The 27,391-nt window shown below is 45.4% G+C and overlaps 1 pseudogene; it reads right to left on the bottom strand.

Moving 5' to 3' along the window:
• Positions 1-10,184: 10,184 nt before the first annotated feature.
• LOC120837395 lies at positions 10,185-23,557 on the bottom strand (annotated as a pseudogene).
• Positions 23,558-27,391: the final 3,834 nt, after the last annotated feature.

The following is a 27,391-nucleotide window of genomic DNA, read 5'->3' as shown; positions in this document are numbered from 1 at the left end:
GGAACGTTACTTGTGTCGAGCTAGAGAAGCCATATTGGGGGTTACCCCAGATAGTTCACACTGGCTTTCATGGCGGTTATGTGCAATGCAGACAGCTTTCACTAATTCAACTGAGTGCCTAGGCAAACACAGAAGCAGCCACATAAGACAATCAGGGGAAGACGCCGAGTTGTACAGGCTAAGGAGGAAGGACATAGTGCAGCGAGCTATCTAGTCCAGGCTGTTCCTCTGAGAAATGCAGTCGGTGGAAATGTAAATCAGTTATTCCCGCCACTAATTTAGGTAACTAATGTAAAAATTACACTATTTTGCATATTTCTCTACTGCAATGCTAGTCACCCGCAACGGAAAAAACGCCACAAACTAAAAGAAAGTCTGGTTGCATAGTTAACACGGACATCAAGTCCATTAGGAAAGGCCACCTGTGCCATCCACCTGTTCATAAGCGAGCTGGAGTTCATCAAAGCACAACCGAGAATCTCTTGGAAGTACTTGGTTCCTTGTCAGTAGTTATTGAACGAAAACACAGGGCAGTGGTGTTTACCATCAGCACAGCCTTGCCCCTGGCACTGCTCTCCCTAGGGTGGCACATGAACGGCATTGTTATGAGTCGACGCCCAGCCTGGTCTCTCGGGTAGCATGGTCATCTCGCTGGCGTCCAACCCTTCTCGCGAACAACGTCCCAGCCAGACAGTCGGGAAACAGATCGGGAAAACTTAACTGGACAGAAAACTAGTTTATTTACATGGGTATATCGTTTAGCATATTGGCAAAAGGAGCGCGCCAAATGGGCAGCGAACAGATCCTTATATAAGATAATCGGGGTTCTGGAGCTGCCGTGCCATTCGTTGGTTAGCGCCGCATTTCAAAGTTGGCCTCGACGTCAGCCTCCTCCTCTCGGCACCGAGGTTCGGTCGTTGTTCTTCTCCGAATTGAGGGCGACTAGTAGGCGCTTGTCTTGCATGCGGTAGACGCAGACACAACAGACTGCCCATCTGTTCAGGTTGGGATTCTGTCTGGCGTTCCCGTTGGAATGCAGACGCCTCCGCGGAATGCAGACGCCTCCGCGGAATGCAGACGCCTCCGCGGAATGCAGACGCCGTAGACAGAACACACCGACGGCAACGTCTATTCTGATGTCCTTGAGCCAAGGCCCGAGAGAAACGCTTCTCGGGTTTCGGTCGAACGTGCAAAAAGGCTTCGGATCACACGCCAACCGTCTCGACGTTCGCTTGGTCGTCGTCCGCACCAGAATGCAAGGTCGATCCTCAAAAACACAGGGAGATGGAGGCGGGTCATAACAACATGGCCTGCAAGCCACATATATCCCTAAAAGAAAGCTGCATAGAATGCACTTACCATGGCTAGCGTCGCCACCCAGAGAGCTTGCACAAACCCTCTGCATGGCACGCAGTGCTACTCAGAACAGAGCGGCACTGGCTAGCCAGTTTCTGCGAAGGCTTGTATACTTCGTTTCAGCTTCGGTCCAGACGCAGCCGATGCTACAAGCGCGAGCATGTGGCCCAGAACAGTGCTTGCACTGCACGAGCGCGCGTGCTTGGCAGGGATGCTGAAAGCCCGGAGCTCGCGCTTGCAGCTTTGGCTGCGTCTGGACCGAAGCTGAAACGAAGTATAGTGTCTTGCTGCTGCCTTGGAAAAGCTGAAAGTCACCTCTTTCATGCCTTGTGGTGCCCCAGCTTCAAAATAAATGCTGATGAATCGTGACCAGCTATAACCTGTCGCACAATTGAGAAAAAGCTATGAATGTGAAGACTCCTATCTGTTTGCTTTTGTTTCGCGTCTGAGTTTTGTTTGAGAAGAAAACAACAATGACACTTCTTTCACGGTCATATGAAAAACGAGAACGGCTCGGTTATTAACAAGTTGTGTGCAGCAAAGGCACGGGTGCGAAGGCGTAGCTCCACAGAATGGTCTTTTTGCACGGGAGCTCGTGCAAAAAGGGCGCTTTTCACTGTCATGTGCTCGGGCCTGTGCCTTTTCTGCACACAACCCACGCCTTTAAGAGCACTCGCGTACGGCGAGAAATCCATGATATACAGGGTGCGATCGCAAGAAACCTCCAGGAGTGCAGGAAGCTGCAAGTGGACCAGAATGAGAAACTAGCGGTGGTGATAGAATTTAACAGTTTCAGAATATGACGTTTCTTGACGTAACTTTTTTGCCGGTTGATGATTAGGGCCATCGGAGCACCATAGAGTAATATAGTAAACGTGAAGAGGAGGACACAGAAGCCAATTCGCGGCCCAGATAGTGCGTTTAATGCCCTCCACTACGTGGCGCTTTTCTGTAATTTGGTTAAAATTAGTTAGAGCTCTTTCCGTGAGAAGTATTTATTTTTGAAATTGTTATGCTTTAAAATAAGTTAAAGTACTTAAAACGGCTAAATAGATTTAATTTCATACGTCACAAAAATCACGTGAGGAATGGCGCCCGCCACGGCCTGCCGTGTGCCTGCTTGCCTGCACGCCGTCGCCTGAGCATCATTCTGCATGGCCTTTGCTCGTCCGTGCGTCGTTCGTCCGTGCGTCGTTCGTCCGTTTGTGCTTTCTGCTGCAGCGTGTTCGGTCGGCTTCGCATCAAACAAGGTGACGCATGACTGCCCGCGTTCTCGCATGATCGGCGTGAGTTTGTGGAGCCGAACGGCTTGAGCTTCTCGCGCTGTTGTTTCCGTCGGGCTGTCGGGCTGCAATCGTGTGTGCACCTTGATTTTCGATGAGATTTCTTCGAAAAGAGACTTGACTTATGAATCTGCGAACGACATTGCCCATGGATTTACATATGACGGTGTTGAACGGTGCTTAAAATAGATCCTTGGTTGTTGTGTTGTGCTCTCTGGAATTTCCAGGAGGTGGGTTCAGCCATTTGCATACACTGTTGTGCACACTTCAATACCGTTTTCTGTTATCCGGAGTCTTCTCATTTCTCTCACACACACAAATTTTGCATTGGAAATGAGGTCTTTGAGTGGTCCCATATTGTTAAACTTTATCGTTCTACCCATGAGATGAGGTTGCGATTGGCCCCGAAACTTACTGAAAGACACATTTTTCAAAACCCTTTCAACAACGTGAAAGTAAATCGTGCCGCACAAGTAATGAGTGCCTCAGTCTGTCTTGGAATCCTATTTATTGTTTATGCCAAGGAGCTTCCTGAGGCAGCCATGGCTACAGCCTATTCCTGCGATAGAATGGACAGCTTTCTAAATGGCTCACAATTCAAAAAGACAGGGCAGAAGTTGCGTCATGCCATTCTGAAAGGAGAATCTGAGGTATTTGATTTCCTTCACCTGTAACTCGGATCAATTTAAGCATGGAAGTTCGAAAGCAGGATGCACTCACAAACCATCATAGGGTGGCGCGTTACTATAAAGAGTGTCCTCATGCTCTGGGAGGAGCTTTCAAATAGCCATGACTTTAAGTTCTTACTTACACGGCGCCTACAGCAAGACCCACTTGAGAACATTTTTGGAGCAATAAGACAAATGCAAGGCTGCAATACAAACCCAAAGGTGTATCAGCTCACCTCAGGACTGAAACAGGTAGGAATAAAGGGACTGTTCAAACTGTCGAACAATGGAATCGTAGAGGATGACAAGGCTGTCCTCTTGAAAGAGCTGCCAATATTTTTGCATCATGAAAGTTTAATTGATGACAATGTGGAATGTCTTCCAATTGATAACTTCCCACCACTCGAGGATAGTTTTGAGGTGACATCAGACACCAGGTTAAACATATTTGATGACTCGTCCACTTGTTATGTTAGGGACTATTTGATCGAGCATTTCCTTGAACTGACAACCCACAGCTGTGGCTTTTCTCAGCCGCTGAAGGAAGAGTCTGACAGCTAGGCCAGGCCTCACCAGTACTTACTTGTGCTTAAAGCATATCACGTGCCTGGAAAGCTCTTCAGGAATCTAATATACCATTTTAGGCTGCCTCTATTTTTATTGGGCAACTAGAAAATCGCTCTCCTGCCGTAATGGAGAGCGTAGCGCATGTTTGAGGAGTGTGTGCTGCCTTGTATTGGACACTTTCAGGTGTGGGTAGTTTTGGCATTGCTCAGAGTGCCACAAATGATTTTTAGGAATGTTTTGCAGAATACGCTTGTGTTGGCATGTTCCATTCCTTAACCGGAACCTGGACAAAGTTTGGTTACACTTTTCAGTTGCTGTAAAGCAACTAAACAAGTTTAACTGTTAATAGTGTAATAACGGAGGTGGTTGCCAAATCAGAAACAGAAAGTGCGTATTGAGCGCTGCAGCTTGCACTCGAAAAATGTTTTCCCTCATTTCCATCAAATGTATATAATGGCCCTTTTGCAGAAGTATTTATCTACTTTCTACAGAATTTCTATGGAAAATAGTGTTTACATACTATAGATATTAGAAAGAAAAAGTATACACTTTTGTATTCCCTGTCTATAGTTTTTAGCCGCTTTTTTTAGCCATACTTTCCTTCTGATCAAATGTATATCGAGGAATGTTTACGAACGTTGAATATTGTCCGATTCCGAATAGAGTTCTCAGTGTTTGGTATTGGCTCGCCCGCAGTGTGTTTCAGGCTATGCCAATTCGTATGTTTTATAATAACCGGAAATTGGGAATTCGTATTCTTCGCTGTGTGCTTTGCACTCTTATTATACTCTTATCACTGGTAATAATAGCGATGTCCTATTTATTTCTGCACCTACTTTCCGTGCCCGAGTCGGCGTGAAAGCGAATTGATCATTCAGCATGTTTTCTGTGGAAAGTTTTTGTTAACTTGGTTCCGCTAAAAATATACTACGAAGTGTACGATATGCCGAATTCCTTCATATTCATTTATTTTTGTTAGTATTAGTATCTGCTTGTTATAGAACATACAGAGCGTCTGAAGTAAATCGTGTATATACGAATGGTGGTCCAATAAAATATTTTCGAACCACTTACTGTTGTTGACCCAGAAAATGCTCCACCAGTCAGGAGTCAATGTTGAGGTTGTGTCACTTTAATGTTTCACAGTAGAAATAACAATAAAAAAACAAGATATGCGCATCTCTTTTGTGAAGTAGAAATTTTGTTTTACATATTTTGCACAGATTATATCGTAAAAATTAAAATAAAACTGCGTCAACATTAAATGAAAAAAAAAGATAGAAGAAACAGCGGCTCCGGGAGCCGAAGAGCTCCCGAGAGCGTAGCGAGGAGCGACGCAAGAAGGAATGATAAAAAGGGTACGGAGAACCGAAGCAGAAACGCCCAAACCGAAACCGAAACTGACTTGACGGGAATCGGAACTAGATTGTGTTTAATGCCGCCCGCTAGGAGCGCTAGCTGTCACCAGTCTATCTGGGCCGCTGGGGCCTATGGCGGTGTCCGCTCTTTACCTTGTGTATATTACTCTATGGGAGTACGACCAACTATTTGTTGTGATCGGGGCATTCGATCGGACGGGTTGGTAAAGATTTAAAAGACACGAAACAATAATACATGTAGGGACGAAGATAGACAGCGCAGTTCTTTGTTGACATAGGATGTAAGATCAAGCACATTATTCTGTCGGATCAAATGGTTTTGTCGAATTAGGTTTAGCTCGCAAGTCAGCCAGCTGGTCCTTCGGCGGGCTTTCAGCTTTCTGCGATGCGTGTTTTAATCGTGAGCGCAGGCTTTAACAATGTAGGCAGCGGCGCCAAATACATCTGAAACGAAGAAACAGCTCGGACGCGTGGAACGAAGAGATCACATCACCGGAAAACGCAAACCACTCACCTTTCGTTCGACGACGGCTCGCAAGGCACGGTGCTTCTCCGGGCGTTGAACACAGGACTAAGGAGACCGCGTCTATTTCCATAACGCTCCTATTGGTCATGACGTGACCCAATTTCATCTAATAAAGTGCGCGCCAAAGTTCTCCCTAGCCGCCGGTCTAAAACATGTAAAGCACGCCATTTTTTTTTGTTTGTTTGGTCAAAATAACAAGTATAAACCATTTTGACGTCACGGACGTCGAAATAACAAAGAATCCCCAAATAACGTTGTTTTGACGTCCGCGACGTCACTGTCCACGCCCCCTGTGCTTCGCATCGGTGCCGAAAATACGCACCCGCCGACGACGTACGTACGTACATCGCGACACTGTTAGCGCGAACACGACATCGGTGCATTTTCGCATTTTACTTCTAAATAGTATTAGCGAGCACGAAATTTTATCGCTTACATTATAGAACTAAATGAGCTCTTTCCGTAGGAATATCAACTTGGCAGATTTTCTTGGTTTCAAAGAAAAAAACTGGAAAAACCGGAGATCGCTTGTTCGCGCTAACAGTGTCGCGCTTTGTACCTTTGCACGTAGCTACGTCCACTGCTTGGAGACTTTACCAACTTTTCTGTGTATAAAAGACATCGAACGAGAACTAACGCGTCGTGTGTGCTTTCAATTCGACTGAAAGGCGCGCGGCTCGCTGAGCTCGTCTCTCGCCTGTTCTCGGCTGCTGGCCGCCATGTTTCATAAGGAACACGCTCGAAACGTGTTTTGCGGAAGGCAGACACGGTGTAGTGTGTTGAGTTTACAAGGCACCTCGTGTGTAGACGAATAACACAGATGGCTGCGTGTAAAACGAACACGTTTCGACGTGTCCGTTGTGGGACAACGGTTTACACGTCTGGGCGCGTTATTTTTGCTAACAGTGCACTGCATTGGCTAAATTTCACATTTACAGTTGATAACGATGTCGACAATCTCTGGCAAGTTAAACTCCTGCTGTAGAAACAACTTACTGAACGGAAAACTCTTTCGTGTTTTCCGTTCCATTGTGTCCTGTCCCCGCGGAGTTACGGTGCCGGAGTGGCCCCGGCACCAGAGACGGCGGCTCTGCGATCGCGTCTAGCTCGAAGCTGCTTCTCATTTTGTTTTACCACGGCCTTTGCCACCATAGTTTGAAAAAGGGGCGATTTGTTTTATATTTTGGACCGAATAAGTTCAACTAAACTATCAGTTTTGCTGAGATGGGTCGCCGTTTCCCTCCCTATCCACCGCAGTTATTTGCTGAATTATATTTTTACTCGCAACTTATTATTGCATTCATTTATTCATGCTACCATCATTATGGACAAGAAATGTATTAACAGCGGAACAACAGAAAACGCCTTATGTACAAAAGAATATTGCGTAGAATTCAGTGGTCGTGTGTCCATAATTGAATACACTGCCGCAAACACGAACACAATATTCCAACTTGAAACGAAACGTTAAAAATATTATCTGACACTAGAGTGCTTTGGATTACACGCGCAAGCTAAATCACAAAAGAAAACATTATGTGACACGAGCTCAGCTTCCTTTCGAAGTTTTGCACAGTATATATAAGAAGAGAAGTAATGCTTCAAGAGCAACAGTGACAGCGACATAGCTAATGAGACAAGAACGAGCAAGAGTGTTATGGCGGATTCTGCTGGTAGATTTGGCGTGCTCAAAACCTGCTACTTTTGGGGCGCGCATCTTCACCATCGCGGACTGAGATCAGATTGGCAATCTTCATCTCGCAGATTTGTGGCAGCTCGAGCATGGGGGAGAGCGTCAAACCGCGGCGAAACCGCCCCGCCGAAATCGGGAGAGCTTTGCGGAAGTCGACTAGTGCTCAGCTGCAGCGCGCTACGTCACTTCCTTTGAGTCGGTGCTGCACCTGCGCGGCAGGCTCTTGTGTGGATCGTGGTGTTTTGCGAAATGGCGTCAGTGATGGGACCGAACTCGCGTGCGTCGGTGCTCTTCCTATGTGAAAGTGACGCTTCAAAGAGCTCAATCAGCTCAAGTTCGAGCTCAAGCAGCAGTTCAAGTTCGAGATCGGGCAGGAGCTGCGGCGAAACGTGTTCGCGGCTACTTTGCGAACAAAACTTCACGGAACTCTTCGGGCCACGTAACAAGAGACCCAAGGTCGAGGATTACTTCGAGCGAACGGTCCACGTCTATTGGGACTAGGAGGTAAACGATACGTCTCGTACTTCCTTTTATTTGTGTTCGGTTCAGCATGCGTAAGCAAAGAAAACCTTTACTTCCAGTTCCGTTGCAACTTTTGCATCTTAAGGCGAACAGCCTACAAGCTGATCGATGAGTTTCCGGCGTCTCCTAGGTACCCCGCTGCCGATCATGGAGGATCGCAAGCGAAGAACGAAGAGCAGCATCTGCTGTCATTTCTCTGGTGGGTGCTTGACTGTGGTTCTCCGCGTTCATTCCCATTGATTCTTGTTTTCATTACATGTACACAACTCAGGTACGCAGTTGACAAAGCATGCATCAGAGACGTTGCCGGACGTTTTAATTTGGGCGAGAGCACGCTTCACGGCATGATGGATCGAGTTCTAGATTTCATTCTGAGCATCAGACCGCACGTCATCAAGTTCCCCGTGGATCTGGAGCGCCTGTCAAGAGACATTGAAGAGGTTTCTACCATGATTCAATTAATCTAGCTGTATCTTTTAAAAGGGCTGTGCCATGTGCACTACCTCACGAATTTCGTGAGGAGGTCGATGGCAACTATGATATATTTGTAGCCTTGAGATGTCGTGACAGGTCCAACAATATCTAACCAAGCCTTGTAAAATGGAAAGTGACCTTCATTGGTTGCAGCAGTCGAAGTGGCGCTGCAGATGTCATCTTCATACGTTGGCAAATATCGCAATGCACGACAAAGTTCTTTGCGTTCGGTGGAAAGTACTTTGTGCAAGTCTCGTGAGAAAGAGCGTAGTTAACCGTAGGCATAATAATAGACGGATAAAACAACACCCCGTAAACAGGGGACAAACAGGTAATGCTGGTGATCACCGCAGCTCAACAGTAGGGAGCTTACATGAGCTCTTCGTTAAGTATACTAGCCCTGAAAACGAGCCTGTGTCTGCGGTGGCAGCTCACTGAATGGTCGCTGCACCCTTTTCGTGACGTCACAACAATAACATATTTCGTCCTTGTGCGAATTTCATCGTATATATTAAAACGTAGGTGTGGTATTAAAGACAGAGCAAAAATATTAGAATTTATCAGCAGCCAATACTCAACCATTTGCAAAGTAACTAGGAAAAACTTCTTTCCGTGACATCACCCTCAAAGGCCGCCAGAAGTCCGCCTGTGAGATTTATTTCTTCTAATATGACTCTTATACACGAGATATGAGCATAGTGGATTTTGGAAAGGCGAGATAGGGCAGATCGGCAAGGGTGGCAGTGCCCCCTTTCGTGGACAGGCAGTGGCCCTGGTAACAGGTAGTGGAGTTTCAACACCCCCCGACAAGCTTTTTTGAAGCAGAGTTGGGCAGAATCGCGATAATATTTTAAGAACAGATTTTGCTGGTGGCGCGAACTTCTTAAGTGTATACATTGACGTCCCTCTCCCATGTTGAATTTCACATGCATACATTTCCCTCCCTATCCCATGTACAGCCATCCTCAATATAAGGGTGAACATGTCCGAACCATTCGGTCGCCACTACAACGTTTCAAAGCAGCGTCAACAGGAATAATGGCCAGAGAATGTGCATGCTCAGAGGAAAGAAACATGCTGTAGTCTTTATTTGTGTTGGAACCGCTTTGACGGGCTGGTGGTGGCAATCGACCGGCACGCGTGTGTTCACCCTCATATTAAAAACAAATCTACAGTCTTCGTCAAAAGTCCAGAGCTCATTGCTGAGGGCTTGCTCCCGTACTGTGGCACTGCCATCGTTGAGAGAGAGTGAAGGGATTTGTAGCATAACTCAGCCCCCCTTCCCCAACGTTAGCAGCACTACAGTACGAGAGCGGGCCTGCGCTGACCAGTGAGCCCTGGGATCTGGGTTTTTGATAAAGACTGTCGATAGACTGGGTAAGGTTTGCATATTCAGATCCAACCGTAGAGTACCGGTTCACAGTACCATGACAGTACTAAGAGCGTTTCACCATGTATTTCAATATAAACATTTATGCTTCCAGTAAATATATTTCTGTGTTTGTGTTTGCAAATGCTTTCCTTTCGGTGTGTTTTATTCTCAGTATTTAAGCTGTCTTTCCCATGAAAGAATTTGTATTTTCAAATACTTTTTTTAGGTAAGTTTGTCTAAACATCTTTTGAAGTATCTAATTCAGATTATATGGAAGGTCCACTTCCAAATTATGAACTTATTGCACTCGTGTCAAGAATACAACAATTATAAAAAAAGTTCTCTCAATCCTGTTTCGTCTCGGGCTGGGTCACGAGCATGACGAGAAGCCGCATTTTCTCTCGGTGCATTTCTTGCCGTTGCAGCCGCATCTCTTCCTTTAGCGTCCTTTTGGCTTCACACTTCTCTTCCTTTATCTTCCTTTTGGCTGCATGCCTTTCTTCCTTCAACTCCTTCGGTCGTGCCCTTCGTACCGCTCTTGCTTCCTCAAGCTTCGCCATCTCAGTGAAGAACTTCTTCATATGCTCCGTGCGTGGAGAGTTCTACAGGCTGGTTGGGGCGACTCCTCTAAGCTTGTGGGAGACGTGCTGGCTACGGCACTTTCGGCTGGTGTTGATATTGATTCTGCTGCAGCTGCTGCTGCTGCGGCCGCCCTTACTTGACTGCTTGGCATAGCCTTCTTGTGCGTTGCCCCATGCACGTTCCTCATAACTTCCGGCTCGATGCTGTCGTCCATTATGCCCTTACAAAAATGAACAATGAGTTTCAATTGAGCTTCTAATGTGTTTTTATAGAGTCAAATGAAACTCATAAGAAACTCATCATTAAATGAGTTTTATCATTACCCACTCCATATCTATTCTTTTGAATTTACTCATTACAAATTCAAGTGAGGTTTATCGTTACCCAATCAATATCAATTCTTTCGAGTTTACTCATTACAAATTCAAGTGAGGTTTATCGTTACCCAATCAATAGCAATTCTTTTGAGTTTACTCATTACACATTGAAATGAGTGTTATAAAAAAAAAATCAATAAATCTACTCCCTACTGCATTGCACCCGAAACAAATAGCGCGTCGGTGCTAGTTCTGATATACAGATTTATTTCCTGTGCTTAAAATAATAACTGTATTCACTCTCTTTTACTCCTAAAGGCTTATTCACACGATGTATCTCTTCAACGCGCCACAGTTTAGCGAAACCAAGATTTCGCGAAATCGGCCTGTTCACACGTGGAGTTTGACGCGCGAAACCTGTGACAGATTGACTCACGAGAATTCCGCCAAACCTTGTCATCTGCACCGGGAATACCAAGCGTTTCGCATCAAAATGATATGAAGTACGCACAGTGTGAAGGGACAGCCTGTTTTATTAATGCCACTCAATGAATTCCGTCAGATTCGGCTCACTGGGTTTACTAGTCCTGTCAAACCCGGGAAAAACCGCGAGATGATCTCGAAGCATTTTAGACATTTTTACACCGCTAATAAAAAACGTTATCCCCAGTCATCATGTTTCTATACGGTGCTTGCACCCGCCGCGACTGTTGACGAATCTGCACCGCGCCCCCAATCCGTACTGTAGGCGCCGTTCACACACCTGCAACCGAGTAGGACCAAGGCTCGTCGCCCGTACGCACCGCTTCTTCGCTTGTCGCATAGGGGGGCTTGTCGCTCGCCATGTTTGTTTGTTTTCTTTCGGCAAAGCTCGGATACGGGATCGGCCAAAAATCAGACTCCTCCAAAAGCTCGCTCCTCCTCGAAGGTCAGACGTCATAGCGAAGTCGAGCGGCCATTGGCAGCGTCCGCGTTTCTCCTTCGGGTGATTGACGGGCGTCGGTGAGGTTTCAGCGAAAAATTGCTGCAGAAGTGAGAAACACGCGCCACTTTTTTCGGAGGCGCGCCACTTTTTTCGGTTGAGTTCAGACGGGGAATCTGTTTCCCGAAACCTAGTTTTGCGCCACAAGATTCGCCAACACGATGCATCATGTGAACAGACCATAAACGGCTCTGGAACAGACCAGAGGAACAGACCTATTTACAGCGCCCCACTACCGCGATTTGGTCAGTTTCGGTTTCAGTATTGTAACTTTACTGGTTTCGGTTTCATATTTTAAGGATCGCGTCTTCGACGCCCCATCGGTAGCGACACCAGTTCTTTGTTTTTTTCTTTTTCCGCCATGGTTTCGCAAGTTTTGCCGATCGTTGGGCGAGTCGCGGGATGGAAATGGCCTTTAGACATGGAAATGTGCTAATTTAATCAAGTTTATCTATCTGTGAAGTTTCTCTAGTGATGATTATGTTCAAGAAGAGCGCGGAAGACCGACGACGCGACAGAACGAGCAACTCAACGCAGTTGGTAAGCATACTTCTTTGTTTGCATTGTACGCGTTGAACGAGAAGTGAACATTATGGAGTTTTAGAGTAATCTCGTGGCTGCTGTGCATGCGGAGACCCAAAACAAGCTTCGGACTCGAGCTTTGGGGCCCGTTATTTCTCGATAATGGCGTGGGTACCGCAAAAGGCGGCTCCCACGACATCTCCGTTGATCGCGTCTTCGACGCCGTCGCCCGCTCGGGAACTACGTGAGTCGCACTCGGCGCCCGCGGTCGGTATGGTCGAAGCGTTTTCAAAACGCCACGGATCGCTGGATTCACAGCTCAGAGCTATCGAGGCGTAAAGCTATCGAGGCGCGTGTACTTACGATCGTGGCAGACATCTAAGCATGCCTGGGTAGTGGATCGTCTGGGCTTCGTAAGTACAACCAGAGTCCTTCAATGCTCTGGTACAACAGAGCAGCTTGGCAGTGACAAAAACAAAACATGCGGCATTGAGTATAAAACAACTATAAAAATGTTACTCTGGACAAAAAGCTTGTTTAATTTTCAAGATTAAACGTTCTAAATTCCAAATAAAAGCTGTCGCGACATCTTGGTGGCGTTTTAAGCGCGAGACGCTTGCGTTTTGGGGGGTCCCCGGCAGAGAAACGCTTTCTAAAACTCTTCGCCGCAATCCTCGCTATTTTACCGTCCGTAACGCGCGGTAAAGTAGCGCCCGATATTCTAAAACTCCCTATTTTCTCGGCACACGTTTTCTCGTTAAGCTAGAATTTTTTTTTTCTTTTTTTAACTAGTTGGGTTTGCTTTATTTGTCCTAATGTTTGGTTCTATGTGTAGCGTAATGAAAAGTTGCCACTCATTCTGTGTATGGTCCAAGAAATTGTAGCTTATGTCAACCGAGCATGTATTGAATTCCTAATGCTACTTTTCTTTCCGTTGCTTTAGAAAATGTCTTATTGGTTTAGCAGTGTACTGATGTCATTCAACTATAAATTGATTACATTGATAATACTTCATTACATTTCAGAAGTTAGACTTCCTTGGAATTCGCTTCATGCAGAGCCAATATTCCTTTTCAGTCAATATGGTTGAAGAGGATATCCATCTTTTGTTTTGAAGTTATGGAAGTGGACTGGATTGTACTGTTAGGACAAACTTCGGTCCCCTGTGGCTTTCTAGAATTGAACTGGGTTTACATTTGTCGGTTAGATTGCTAAAGCAGTTGTTCCTTTTGCCTTTTTTTTTCTCTTTCATTTTGCAATTGTGATGTGATAAAGCCGAGGGCCGCAGTTATTCCCAAATGAAGCAGCAGCAGTGTGTTCCCAGCTTGCGTCACTTCGATTCATTTCAAGGCATGCCACGAAATGGATGCCTTTATTCATACACCGTTGGAACTGGGACTCACTTCAAAATGCAGTTTGACACAGTGTTTAAGTGGTATGGGACGTATGTTGAATGACCTATGCGGTTGTCACAGGTTCGTGGTTGGTCAACCTGAAACGCTCCAAGTCCCACTTCCTTCTTCTTGTCTTCCTCTTCCCATTGGTTTGAAGTTCGGCCGGCATTATACTCTGTTTCATACTTAGCGTGCAACGCTGTCAAAGCTACTGGCGCGGGTGCGTGGCTTTATCTACGGTTTTGCTTGCGCGAGAAGGCGTGCAAATGATCAACGAGATCAAGCCCCACGCTCGCGCCAGTAGCTTTGACAGCGTTGCACCCTAAGTATGAAAGGGAGTATAGTCTCATCCGAGCTCATGCCTTTGGCACTCAGGTAAACATGTGCGAGAATCGCAATAGACCCTTCCCGAAATTAAGTCTGGCCACTTTGATCACTATCATCATCTGTGGAACGGCATCGGGTCCTACCAATGGCGGCCTTCTAGTGACTGATATAGGAAGACGTTCAAGATGCTCCTAAGCAGATGATGCGAGGCCTGTACATTCGGGGGGTTAGTACAACACGACGTAGGAATGGAACACAAGAGCTACGTGAGTGCTCATTTCTAACTTAGATTCAGTCAATTTGTGGGCGGCACACAATCGGCTTTAAACCCCTTCGGTGGATAGAAATTTATCGAAGCATCTGTGTGGGTTAGACCTTTGTTCTGCAAGTTCTTGGTCATCATCGAACTGAAAGTGGTCAAGAAAGAACTCACACTGAACAATTTCTCGCGTGCCCTTGACTTGCGAAAGTGACGGTGTCCGATTAAATACAAATTCATTACCGCCATTGGTATGGCAAAAGCGAAACTCCTATACGAACCACCAGATGGCACTGAATTTCGGAAAGGGTCTATTGACCCTCCTTCAAACCACCCTTAAACAGAACAAAATGACAAAAAAGACAAAATTTGTGACAGCGGTGTTCGAGAGAAACTGCAGACGTTTATTACCCTGCCTGAAACTTTGCAAACATTTCAGTGTGGTTGCTGCTGTGAGGGTGAGGTGGATCCAATATGAAAACTGGACCCTGAAGCGACGCCTTCAGGATGCCGAAAATAATTATGGTAAGTTAGAAATTATCCCACTAGTATACTTCCTAAATATTTGGGCCGGGTGCCGGTTAAAAAATTTTAACCCAGTTAATTTGTCACAAATTTTCAGGCATAATATCTTGAAAAGAATGAAACTGCAGATGTTCCAAACTGGCTGAGGTAAAGCAGCCTTGCAGTGCACCAAGGTTTACACTGAACATACTTTTGTGTATTGTCCACGAGGTTTAGCTCGTGCATTGAAGTTTCATGAGTTAGTTTCTTCAATGTTTGAACTTTCAGCGTGCCAGCTGGGTAGTGTGTAATTGTTTTTTTTTTTTTATAGCGCAAGCAATATCTTAATCCTGGCGGCAGGAAGATTCGGCTAGCAGTTGACATGGTTGGACAACGGTGTGCATGCTTGCTTTCTCTGAAGTGGCCAATGAAGCGAAATAACAGCATGTGCGGATTGTCCATGCATTTAATTTTTTGTTTGTTGTTTGTTTCAGACTACATGTGCTCCCAGTACAAGGGGGTGGCCCTCCAGGCTCTGACGACCAGCATGTCGTCTCTGCTCTGCTGTCGAGGGAAATTTAAAGGGTAAATATTGCAGCTGCAGTTTTTTCTATTCTTTCCCTGCTACACTTCCTGCAAATTTCTGTGCATACTTGATCTTTTTGTTTTCATGGTACTGTAAACTTTTGTTATAGTCCGTTGCAACTATAGAATAGCACAAGCCCCTCCCACAATTCCCTTTGCTCGCCATGATTGGCGGTGTCCTCTTGGCTTTCCTCCTCTCTAGTGTGTGCTTATTAAAAAGAGTGAAGGGCTTTGTGGGAGGGGCTTTGCTATTCTAGAGTGGCAACAGAGTATAGCATGACCTCAGTTAATTTAATCATTTCGAAGAGTCCTAGCGGGCACCCATGCATTTTTATGGGAAGGACTCGGTGTCATATTTTGAACCGAAAAAATGACCCTACAAATGGGAAAGCACGGGCCTTCTGCTGCAAAATTAACTGAACCAAACTTTGTTTTCAAGATCAGACCGGAAAAAGTCGACTCCTGTCTTATAAACGGCGAGTAACAGAAATCCTGTGCTAGTCTCGCCACGTTAGGAAGCTAATGCTATGACCCCCATCTTGATTTCTTTAATGCTTGTTATGGCTGTTTTCACATCTGGTATTTTCACTGTTCTTTGGCCAAAAGTGAGTGGCAGGTCACCATAGGTTTCCAGAAGAAAGCGGTCGCATATGCAGAAATTTCTAGCAAGTTCGTAGCGCAGTGGCGCTTCGTCGCAACCGAGGAAAAACTATGGTATTGTTGGTGCAAAACATTAAGCCTCACGACTAGCAGCAACTTAATCGTGGATATACCGTACCGTACGGCGTTTATTTGAGCTCTACTCCACACAAAATATTAGAGGGGCACTTAGGTATCCCTTTGTGGATTGAAAGCGAGAGCATTGCCATTCCTAACGACACTTCCTTCTTTTTCCCCTCTATTGTTAGGAATGGCAATGCTTTCGCATTCAATCCACGTGGGGATACCTAAGTGCCCCTCTAATATTTGTTTTACATTACATCATGCGGCGTCACACATCATGGTACGTCATGTCGTCACGTGGAGTGTGATGTCATCGAACCGAGGACATATTTTTATGGCCATCTTTCGGGCACATCAACGCCGATGCCGTCAAACATGATGAAAAAACAGCCTCGGATAAACAGGGACGAAGAGCGGGTAAAGACATGCCGTCTTTTGCTGTAATGGGACAAGCTTCTTTTTGAGGGGAGAGTAATGTCGCATTCCGAAGCGGCTGAGATAGCAGAGCAGCTGGCATGCCCGGCTCTCACACAGCAGCACTGGGTTCAAATCTCAGCCGTGGAAGCACATTTTATTCTTTCTTTTATTCCTCTGTTAACGTTTGGTACAACTCGGATTTTCCGCTCCGTGGAGATATAATGCTTTCGCATTAAAAAGGCACATCCAGTCAGGAATGTGCCTTTTAGTGTGGTAGAGTCGCACAGCTGCTCACCACTTTGAAAATCACTACTGAAGTATGAGAGGGCGCTAGTGATCACCAAATCAGGTTCGCGCCATTCATAGGTGAAGGATCCTTTTGGGTGCACTGAAGATTTGTGTGGCATTTTCTTTCGTTGATTCATTGGCGCATCTCGCCGTTGATCGCAGTCCTGCACCTCGTTAGCTCTAACGGGCAGGATGGACAGCTCGGAAGACTCGTCGGCTGAATCCTCCGTGTGTAGTTTAGCATTGTCCTTAGGCTGCTTCAAGTAGGGATGCATGTGAACAGTGCGCAAAACACATGCCTCTTGCCCACGCTTCTATATTCATTGCTGGTCGCAGCGAAATAGCCAAGTGATGTGCGGCCATGTTTGCCCTAAAAAGTTTGTGAGACACTTTGGATAATGTCGTAATATTCCGTTGTAAGTCACACAAAAGTTGCGACAATCTTGTTTTGTTAATAAGGATTTCTTCTCGGGTTTTGTCATATGCAAGTTTTAATCGTAAGTTTGCTTTTTGAATTCGGCCTCTGATGTCTCGATCCTCCCAATAATTCAAACTTAGTGTGGCGGATCCAGACCTCCGTTTTGGTGTGGGCGGAAAATTTTTAAGGATACTATTCTCCCATTCTTTCTTGTGCAAGGGGGGTCCACTCATATCAAATTGCCCTCCGAAAAGGGGGGAGCGAGGGGGGTCAACTTTGTATGGGGGGGGGGGGGGGGGGGGCCCTTTGGATCCGCCACTGTTGTGAAAGCTGCAGTTGACACTCACCCATTCGGAGCATGGCTTTATGATCCGCATAGAACCCTATTACCCTTTCCTTCGTGTCCGTTGTGATTAAAAATACTTCTTCAAGATAGTAAACAAACACAAAAAAATAAATAAAAGTACACAGGGACAACAATTGTGGGCATAAAACACTGGCGCCAGTGTTTACCACCACTTATTGTCCATGTGTTTTTTGCGGCGCTTGTCTACGATCATGGATCAATTGGCTCGAATTGCCATATTAATTCTGCGAGATGCTTATAAGTCTTAGCTTCTCTATGTTCGAATTTGGTAAACTTCATAAGCGGCAACATCTGCTGGCTTATCTTTGGAAGACCTTTTCAAAAGCCGAAATAAAAAAGAGTGCAATGCGGCAGCAAAACAGTGAGCGATTGATTCTCGCAGACTCGGGGGCAAAATATACTTTTGCATTATGGTGCCCCTGACAGTGTTATTAGTGCCACTCATTAAACTATCAAGGTAGTGTGTAAGTTAAGTGCCTGGGTGAGCAAAAATGTAGGAATTTTGAATGTGACTTTCTTCATTAAAGGCTGGTTCACACATACAGTGCAGCGCTAACTCAGTCCTGTTAAGGCAACGAGTCACTGCTACTTCCATGGCCTGTATCGTGTGTTCTGAGGGTCCTCCTTTCATAAAGGACTGATGTCCCGGTTTGTAATACTGATTCAGCGCTGAGGTAGTGCTGCGCTGTGATCAGGATACCTTGCGCGGACATTGAAGGTTAGATAAGCAGTTCAACGTGTAACTGTGCATCTTTTTTCTTTATAGGTTACCAGTACAAGGTCTCCCATGGACATGAAGGCAGTACAAGGTCTCTCATGGACACGAAGGCAGTACAAGGTCCCCCATGAACACGAAACCAGTGTACCGTATACTCGAATTTTGCATTTTTAATAAACCAGTTATTACTCCTTCCCACGGTTTTATGCAGGCATTTTCCGAACCTTGCATGCGTATATAGGCGAACATATAAGTAAAACACTTGCACTCACTTTCCCCTTCCCTCAAAACAACGGTTAGATCCGGACCACATGTTATGCAACCTATTGCCGTCTTCCCCCTTAGAGCCGTCTATCTAGAAACCCATGCTAGGAGTATAATTTCTAATACATTTCATTTGAAAGTCTAGATACACTGCTTTGAGTCTCTGTTGAAAATCAAATGTTATTTTCTACAGCGTTGCAATTCAGGTTTTGGTGGGCCATCTCATTTGGTATATTCCGACTCGTCGGAATATACCTAATGAGATGGCAAGTCAAAACCTCAAGTACAACGTGGTAGAAAAAAACATTTGATTTTCAACAGAGACTCAAAGCAGTGTATCTAGACTTTCAAATGAGATCTATTAGAAATTCTTATGAGGTGGCACGGCAAAACCGTAATTGAAACGCGGTGGCCAATAGTTTTCGTAAACTCCTTAGGGACTCGTTACAAAAAATCAATTGTTTTTCAACACAGACTCGAAACGGTGTCAATAGACTTTCAAATTATATTCATATGAAATACATTGGAAACTTTATGCGGTAGCTTTGTCAAAATATCAATTGGAACGCGTTGGCCAATAGTTTTCGTAAACTCCTTACGGACTCGTTACAAACCTTGTTTGCATTTCTATTGAGACTCGAAAAGATGTAATGAGTAGACTCCATAAACTGTCAAATGAAATTCATTAAAAAATTTTGTAAGGGTGCTGATTCTATCCAATTCGTCTTCGTAAGGAACGTCAAAAAAAAGTTTTACACCAGAACGGCTGTTATAGCTGACCGCTCGTCTGGCGTTTTTTGTGATTTGAGTATGGTCTGAAGGTCTTCCGAGATTTTAATAAATACACATTTCTTGTTTTTAAATTTTTGAGCGGCCCAATTCGGGGGATGTAGCGTTTGTGATAGTCAAGGAGCCGCTTATTTTCGCCTGGTGTCCACTCAACATCTGAAAGAGGGACATCGAGTACCTTACTGCAATACTTAGGGCTTGTCGTTGATGTGTGTTGTCTACGAAGCGAGAGCCTTCAAGCACTACTTGTATACTCTGTTTTCATGGTGGGTATTCGCGACCCCAAGTATGTGCCTTTAGGACCTCAAGCACAGCTTTATGCGTTGTACGCCACGCGACCGAAGATTTTGATAAAGTGCAAGGTAGTGTGAAATCCTCAATGATCAGGCTCAAATATAGAACTTTTTGTGCCGTTCGCTCATCTGGATCTGCGAATATGTACAGACGCCGTAGCAACACGGGCCGGCAGCCAAGTGCCACCAGTTTAACGCGGCTCAAGATATCCCCATGGCATTTTTATTGCTCCCGCCTGGACTCTTCCCTTAGAGCTCAAATTGCAGCCCCTCCACATTCCTCGTTCATTCAACATGCAGGCCCTGAAAAAAAAGTTGAAATGAGGACATCGTAGCGAGACCTAGCTTACATCAGGAAAAGTATTTTTTTTTATTGGAGTCTGGATATAGCTCTTTATGCCAACATGGCCCCGAAGAACTAATCTGCCCAATGTTCTGCACCCCTTCTCTAGTCAAGCGAGGAAAATATAAAGTAGAATGACATTACTTAAAGACAGCATTCTTGGTATTTTGGGGATACCTGGCTTTCCTCCGTTGAAGACCTTCCACAGGAGAAGGCATTTGGCCCATAAGGTTGTGCACAGCCTTTTGAAATCACCGTTTTAACACAGGCTCCCACGAACAAATTCCCACTGAATATTTTGGGCAAGCACTGCTGGTCTCGAGCAACATAGCAGCCTGGCTTAGAAGATCACAAAGGTTTGTCATGGTATTTTCATTGAGTGCAACAGGTCTGGCAGCGGCCGAGTGAGGGAAATACACAGGCTGATAAATTTGATCAAGATTTTTACCACTGAGTAACCGGAGCAGGGACCACAACAGCGAGTGCCCCCTCTCCAGGAGGCACACCCATAACATTTTCCTGCATCATATACTGGATGTAGATTGGAGACTGATAACGCTCAAAATCAATTATGTTTTGATATCCGCAGGCTAATAATGCTGAATGGTTTCGGTTCCGTTGACTGAGTCACTCTGGACCACAAGTTACTGCGGCTGTGCATGTAGGAATGTATGCATCTATGCGACCGACCTTATGATGTTTTTGTAGCGAAGGCTCATATATGGTTTAATGAGCAGCGAAGTTTTTGAAGGTGTCTTGAAGTGATGCGTTAACTATGTGCCAATTTCACGGATGTACGTTATGGGAAGAAAACGTAATAACTGGGAAATGAAATTGGTTTACACGGCTACTCCTAGAGGGCACAACCCTTCAAATCACATGCTTGGCTATGGTTTCAAGTCTTTCGTATCTGTAATCCCAATTTTTATACGTGTTTTGAAATATTCACTTGAACTGTAGAAAAGCAATATTGCAATAACTAAAAAAATTGTGTCCTCAAGGAAACGCAATGCAGGAGTCGTAGCTGACAACAATGCCTTCTATGGTCTGCCATTTTGAGCCACTCTAAACGTTCACTGCTTTCCGTGAAATTGGCTATTTATGCGGTCTATTTTACGACAGGAACGCCCGCGGTCATCCTGTACTGGCGACGTGCGCAATCCAAAGCGTCGCTTTGGTCGGCCTGCCACGATTAGCCGAATGCTGACTATGACGTCAGCAAAGGAATTCCCATCGACGGAAATAAGAGGAATATAAGAAAATTGATCTTGACTGTGTTGGCAGTGTTGCTTCGAGAGCGGAATGATTTCGAGCTTCCGCCATGCTAATTACAAACACCATCGAACTTGTTGTTCGCGAGGTAGTGACGTCATGAGGGGACACCATAGAAGAGCGCTACCGAAACATATCGCGGCCAATACGCGCGAGCTCCTTGCTCAATCAGCAGAGCCACATACAGCACCATCCTACAGGTGAACAAGTCTCAAAATTAAGCACGGAGTATTCTTGGCTACACATGCTAAAAGCGCGAGCTTGTGAAGCGCTCGCGCAGCCAGGGCGCCGGTCAAGGCTACCGCCTCGCGCTAGCACGACTTCGACAATTAGTTCGTGCTAAGGTGACAAGAAGTAGAGCCTCTGCTGCAGAACATCCAAAGGTGAATTCAGGCATAAAACCGTAAGCATGAGCACGTCGCTTAGAGGTCGCAAATCGCGCGCTCGTGCACGTAAAGCACTTTTTGTTTCGCTTGAAAGTCATCCGCCGACCTCGGAGCACGGACCTCTGCCAACTCACCATTGCCGTATCCAGCTGTCTCACGTCCTCCGAGATGTGACAGCAGCTGTTGGCGCACGGCCGGATTCGACAGTTGTGCAGGATCAGCCACGCTCACGTCGTTTGCAGGAGGAAGATTAGGATGTCTGGTTTGTGTTTAGTTTGTGTTTAATTTGTGTTTTGTTTGTGTTTAATTTATGTCAAAACAGTCTCTGTGATAATATTTTCAGCTTGAATTTTATATGTAGGACTTCTACACTGCTGCTGCGACTGGTGCAGCGCCGAAAAGGGGAATGGAGCCTCGTCAGGGTGGCTTCGGCAACCTTTTGCTCCTCCCTCCCCGACATTTCATATGTCAAATAAACTTCAATTCAAATTCAATTCAATCGTGCACAGGAGACGGGCAGGAAAACGGCTAGAGTCTGACGGTAAGAGCGTCCTTCCGTTTCCGTTCACGTCGGTTGGGCGTTGGGTCGCTCGAAGTCCGCGCTGGCACCTGCGGCTTGTAGATCCGGAGCGTGCCGAAAGGAACGGGTTTTCTCTTCCCTCACGTATTTTGGAAATCCATCCAGATCTACCAGCTGAATTCATTATTAGATTACAATAGAAATAAAAATAATCCAGCTGAAAAGATCTCGTCTAAAAAAGTGTAAAAGCCAAGAGTGTGTTCGGTTATTTGTTGCAGCCGGATGCTGGCAGTGCTAAAAAACACAAAACAAAACAAACATTTCAGAAAGACTACAATACTGAAACTTTTTATTGTGTTTTATTGTTAAAATTGGTTAAAAATAAATGAGTAAATTGTTACAAAGTTGTTGAATTCGTTTGATGTAATTTTATTTTCATGCGTTGATTTGACGGTTACGCTTTTTTCTCGTGGCCTGCATCACTTATCTTCCTATATAACTGTTTATAAATTGCCTCATTTGTTACAACAGCTCCAACATTTTTGTAGGCTTTCCGTATGCGGTGTAACTGCTTTGGCAAAATCTCGTCTCTCAGTTCTAGTACATTTTTGAGTACAAGATATAGCTCAGTGAGTAGACGACGATCTTTCGCAACTATCCTAATCGTCCCATAAGGGTTCATGTCAGCCCCAAGCTGCTCGTTCTTCAGCCCACTATTGACCAATAGTATGACTTCCACTTTTGTGATAAATAGGTGTACAGCCATATTTATATTTTTGGTATTAGTACTTGTGTAATCGAAAACAACAACATCGTCTTTTGATGTTCGCTTTAGAACATCTCTGAGATTTATGTTATCAGGGCCAGAAGCAGCACAATAACTCAAATCAACATACCTTATTGTTGCGTCGCCCCTGTGTTGCGATTGGCTGTTGGGTAAACCTAAGGATGAACCTGTATCCCTAACTGAATTAGTTGCTTCTTTTGTTTCAAAGTACATTTTTTCGGCGTCTGTTTGATGCTTAAAACCTAGCTGTCTCAGGCGATATACTGACAAAAAATGAGCTAAATTAATTGCCCTCATGCCAGTTGCTACTGTGACCTTCTTAGAATACAAAACTGGCACACATTGGACTTCGCAATCGCTATCACTGCCATATCCATCCTCAGCCTCTTGATAACCACTGTTTCTGATGAATTCTAAGTTAGCTTTCTCAAGACTGCTGTACAAACCAGTTAGCTTACGCTTTTCTATAGCCTCAGACGATTCGTGTGCACCTTTTGCATCTAAGGCGAATGCAACGTCTCGCATTATACGCCAAAATACAAAATCTTCGCTTAGTTGTGTGTTTTCTTCCGCTGGAAACTCACGTAATGACACCTTTTTGTAATCATCTTCAGTCGTGTAGAAGGCTACGTTTTTGAAGTACGATAAATGTCCCAACATTTTAATTAGAGGACTAGCAAAGTTTGGCCGTGACTGTTCCAGCTCTTCAGATACATAGTTTGTTAGTAAGTCAACGTATTTTTTTTCTTTCATGATTTGACCGTATATTTTTCGTCCCCTCGAATCACAAACTTTCATCAATACCTTAATCAAATATTCATTTTCTGACCACGTACTAACTGAATGTGACCCCTGTTTTTCTTTATAAAGGTCGTTATATTTGGAAACACCGTCATTAATATGCTTAATCTGAATTGGGTTCAACTTGAAGTGAAATGAGGAATTCAAGAGGGGCACTAAAAATTCATCATTTAAGTTAATTAAGCTTTCTACCAACACTTCTGCATATATCTCTGGCACTATTCCAATATTAATCCTATAAGCGGTAATAATTTCTGAGACACTGGGTGTATTGTGCCCAAAACTTGATCTATTGACTAATTCAATGGGAATATTATTTGAATCGGCAATCTTGTTAGTCATTGCAACAAAATATGCAATTGCTATTTCGTACAAGCTAGTTGGTTTCTTATCAATACTGCTGAACTGGCTTATCTTTACAATGATACAAGGATACTCATTTGAAATGTATGCTTCTATTTGCTTATTCCCTAGTTCTTTTTCATTGAAGCTTTGTACAACTTTGAGACAAATTGTGTTCTTGTAAGAAAGCAACAAATCATACAAATGAGCGGGGTCGTAAGTCATTCTCGGTGCTTCTGGCTTTGGGTAAAATATGGCGTTATACTGCGTATGTTGCCACGGACTGTGAAAAGTACCAGCAATAACAGAAGTTGTGTTTGGTGCATTTGTACAAGGGTTTTCATAGTCTTTCAATTTTAGTTTGGATAATCTGTCAGAGTCACCGCAGCAGGCCGTTGATCGGAAGTATGTTCTCCAATGCGCTGGGTCTGTCATTTGAAATGCACTTGTTCCCTTGAACCTGGTGTGGTATTCACATCGTGGGAAGCATTCAATGGGATACTTGTTGGCTCCCTTTGGAAGAAACGTTGAATGAAGTGGAGTCCTGGCTTTGTCGGCGGTGGGACATCTTGGGCCACAATCCTAGGGAAGCAAACACGTGGCTTTCAAGCTAGATGGAATATGTTAATTAAGGTCATTTACGGCCTCTCAGACTATGGGCCGTTAAACGACTTACACCCACAGGCGGTGTAAGGGGACATTTATGCAATCTACTTTATGCTACCTCGGGCTACGGCGATGCACGGCTTTAGTTGGCACCATGCAATTCAGTCAGTATGTCACAGTGAGAAGTGAACTGGCGACAGAAGCAGAGGAAACAATAACTTTAGCATGGCGAACTCGTGCCAGGCTTAAAAAACATTAATTGGCGTTGTTGGCAGTGATGTCTGTACATCAGCAGGACCAACTTTTAGCATAAAACTTACTCGATGCAGCGCGACGCAGCAAATTTCATGCGCACTTTGTATTCATGAAGGTTCTAAATCAGGAAACACAATAACTGAGGAGAATGCCCTGGATCCTTCTAGTGAAAGAACGGTTGGTAAAATAAATGTAGACTAGTTGATTTCGAACACTATTCATCCATGTGAGATGGCCTCTCTTGTTGGGAACACGGCGACGCGCATTTTTTTTTAGAGCGCAGCTCTTAGGGGCCCGTTCCCGGCTTGAGCGGCGTCGCCGTCGGCGTCGGCGTAACCAAGGTCATCCCAAGGTCACGTGGCCCCCAAGGTCATCCCAAGGTCACGTGACCCCAAGGTCACGTGACACCCAAAGTCACGTGACCCCCCTGAAGTCACGTGACCCCCCAGTCACGTGACACCCCCAGGTCACGTGACCACCCCCAGGGTCACGTGACCCCCGCCGAGGTCACGTGACCTCCCCAATGGCGATGCGGATGCCGGTGACGTCACTGATGACGTCATCAGTGATGATGACGATGACGATGCGGATGCCGGTGACGTCATCAGTGACGTCACTGATGAAGTCATCAGTGATGATGACGATGACGATGCGGATGCCGGTGAGGTCATCAGTGACGTCACTGATGACGTCATCAGTGATGACGACGATGACGATGCGGATGCCGGTGACGTCATCAGTGACGATGACGTCATCGGGGAGGTCACGTGACCTCGGCGGGGGTCACGTGACCTGGGGGTGTCACGTGACTTCCGGGGGGCATCCGCATCGTCATCATCACAGATGACGTCATCAGTGACGTCACTGATGACGCCACCGACATCCGCATCGTCATCGTCATCATCACTGATGACGTCATCGGAGTCCGCATCGTCATCTTCACTGATGACGTCATCAGTGACGTCACTGATGACATCATCGGCATGGTCACGTGACTCCCCAAGGTCACGTGACCCTTCCAGGTCACTTCACCCCCCAGTACCCTTCCCTCCTCCTCCCCAAGAGCTGCACTCTAATTCGGTGTTACAGGAAGTTGTAAACGGCTTTCACTTTTTTTTTTTAATTGCTCGATCACAAACGTCCCGCTACTGTTTTTTCTAAAAATTCCTCATACCAATGTTAAATAAATTAAAAAAAAGCATTAATAGTTTTATGGTATACTAAACAGCAGCAGATGTCAATCCCTCTCACCTGCCTTATCTTGACGGTGAAGGGGCCCAAGCTCTGGCACTCGGGGAAGGATCCCAGCTCGAGCTCCTGCTTTTCGGACTGAATGAAGGTACCCTGGTTACAGTTGCACTTGAAGCAGTAGAATTTGACTAGGAATAACTTCGATAGGGATCCAGTCGCACTCACCCCCACTTTGGAAATCCGCACTGTCCTTATTAGGATCTCTTCCCTACGCGCGCAAACAAACGTTTGTATTACAATACATAAGGCACTTTTGGAATAGCGCACGCTAAAGTTTTGCGTACGCAAAGAATAGAGAATAGAGTTGTTAATGCGCTGGCGCCGAACGGTAACCGCGTTCTACTGTAATAGCGTTTAGGAGCTAGTATCAAAGAAAATCTGGCACTGGCGTCGGTGGGACCACAAAATCCCATAATGCAACACGCGCAGGCACGAGTGACGTCACACGTTTCTGTGACCTCATGACCCTTTCCACCTGCTGTATTTGGCGAGAAACTTTCTCGCTAAATAGAGCCCATTAAAGATGAAGAGATATTTAGATGAAGTCGAGTCGACACATTGGTTACCTCGCGTTCACAGAACGCGTGAAGCTCTACCATGTAATGTCTGAACGACCGTGGCACATTAAAAAAAATTCGCCAGTTTCGTTAGAGTTTGGTCAACACTTTCAGCCGTGCTGGGCAGACTTGTACTATCTTGATCACAGTTAGCGGGAACGCCGGAGCGCGTGGCTGGGGGTACTATCAGAGCAGCGTAACGGTCCGGCGCCCAAGTTCCAGCGCATGCGCATCGCACCTGCTGAGGGAATATGCTCTCATCGCGCGCATCGCGTCATCGGAGCGCTCGCGCGTCGTCTTACGGGCGTCGTCTTCTACGCAAAGCATGTCGCATGGAAGCGCAGGGGTTAAAATGCGTGTAGATGAACTTATCAGCCCACGGGCATGCATAATCATGCGAATAGTTTGATGCATGATACAGCATCATACCTTTTTTGTTTCTTATATTTTATAAAAAGAATATTCGAGGCCCCCTCCCCGGCATGCGGTGTGCTTGATAAATTTAGGCACCTTTGCATTGCTGTCAGAACGATTGCTGCACCTCGTCATGGCCAGAGTTCCAGAGGCGGACAGGCGATTGATCATCGAGCTCTCCCAGAAAGGGCACTCGCAGCGGGCCATCGGGGCCCTTGTAAATAGGCCTCTAAAGATGGTTAATAGGATCGTTCAAGCTTTCCGTTAT

The sequence above is a fragment of the Ixodes scapularis genome, unplaced genomic scaffold, assembly GCF_016920785.2.
Source record: "Ixodes scapularis isolate PalLabHiFi unplaced genomic scaffold, ASM1692078v2 PGA_scaffold6__148_contigs__length_123643588, whole genome shotgun sequence".
NCBI classification, from domain to species: domain Eukaryota; kingdom Metazoa; phylum Arthropoda; class Arachnida; order Ixodida; family Ixodidae; genus Ixodes; species Ixodes scapularis.
This window is presented reverse-complemented; position numbering and strand designations above follow the sequence as displayed.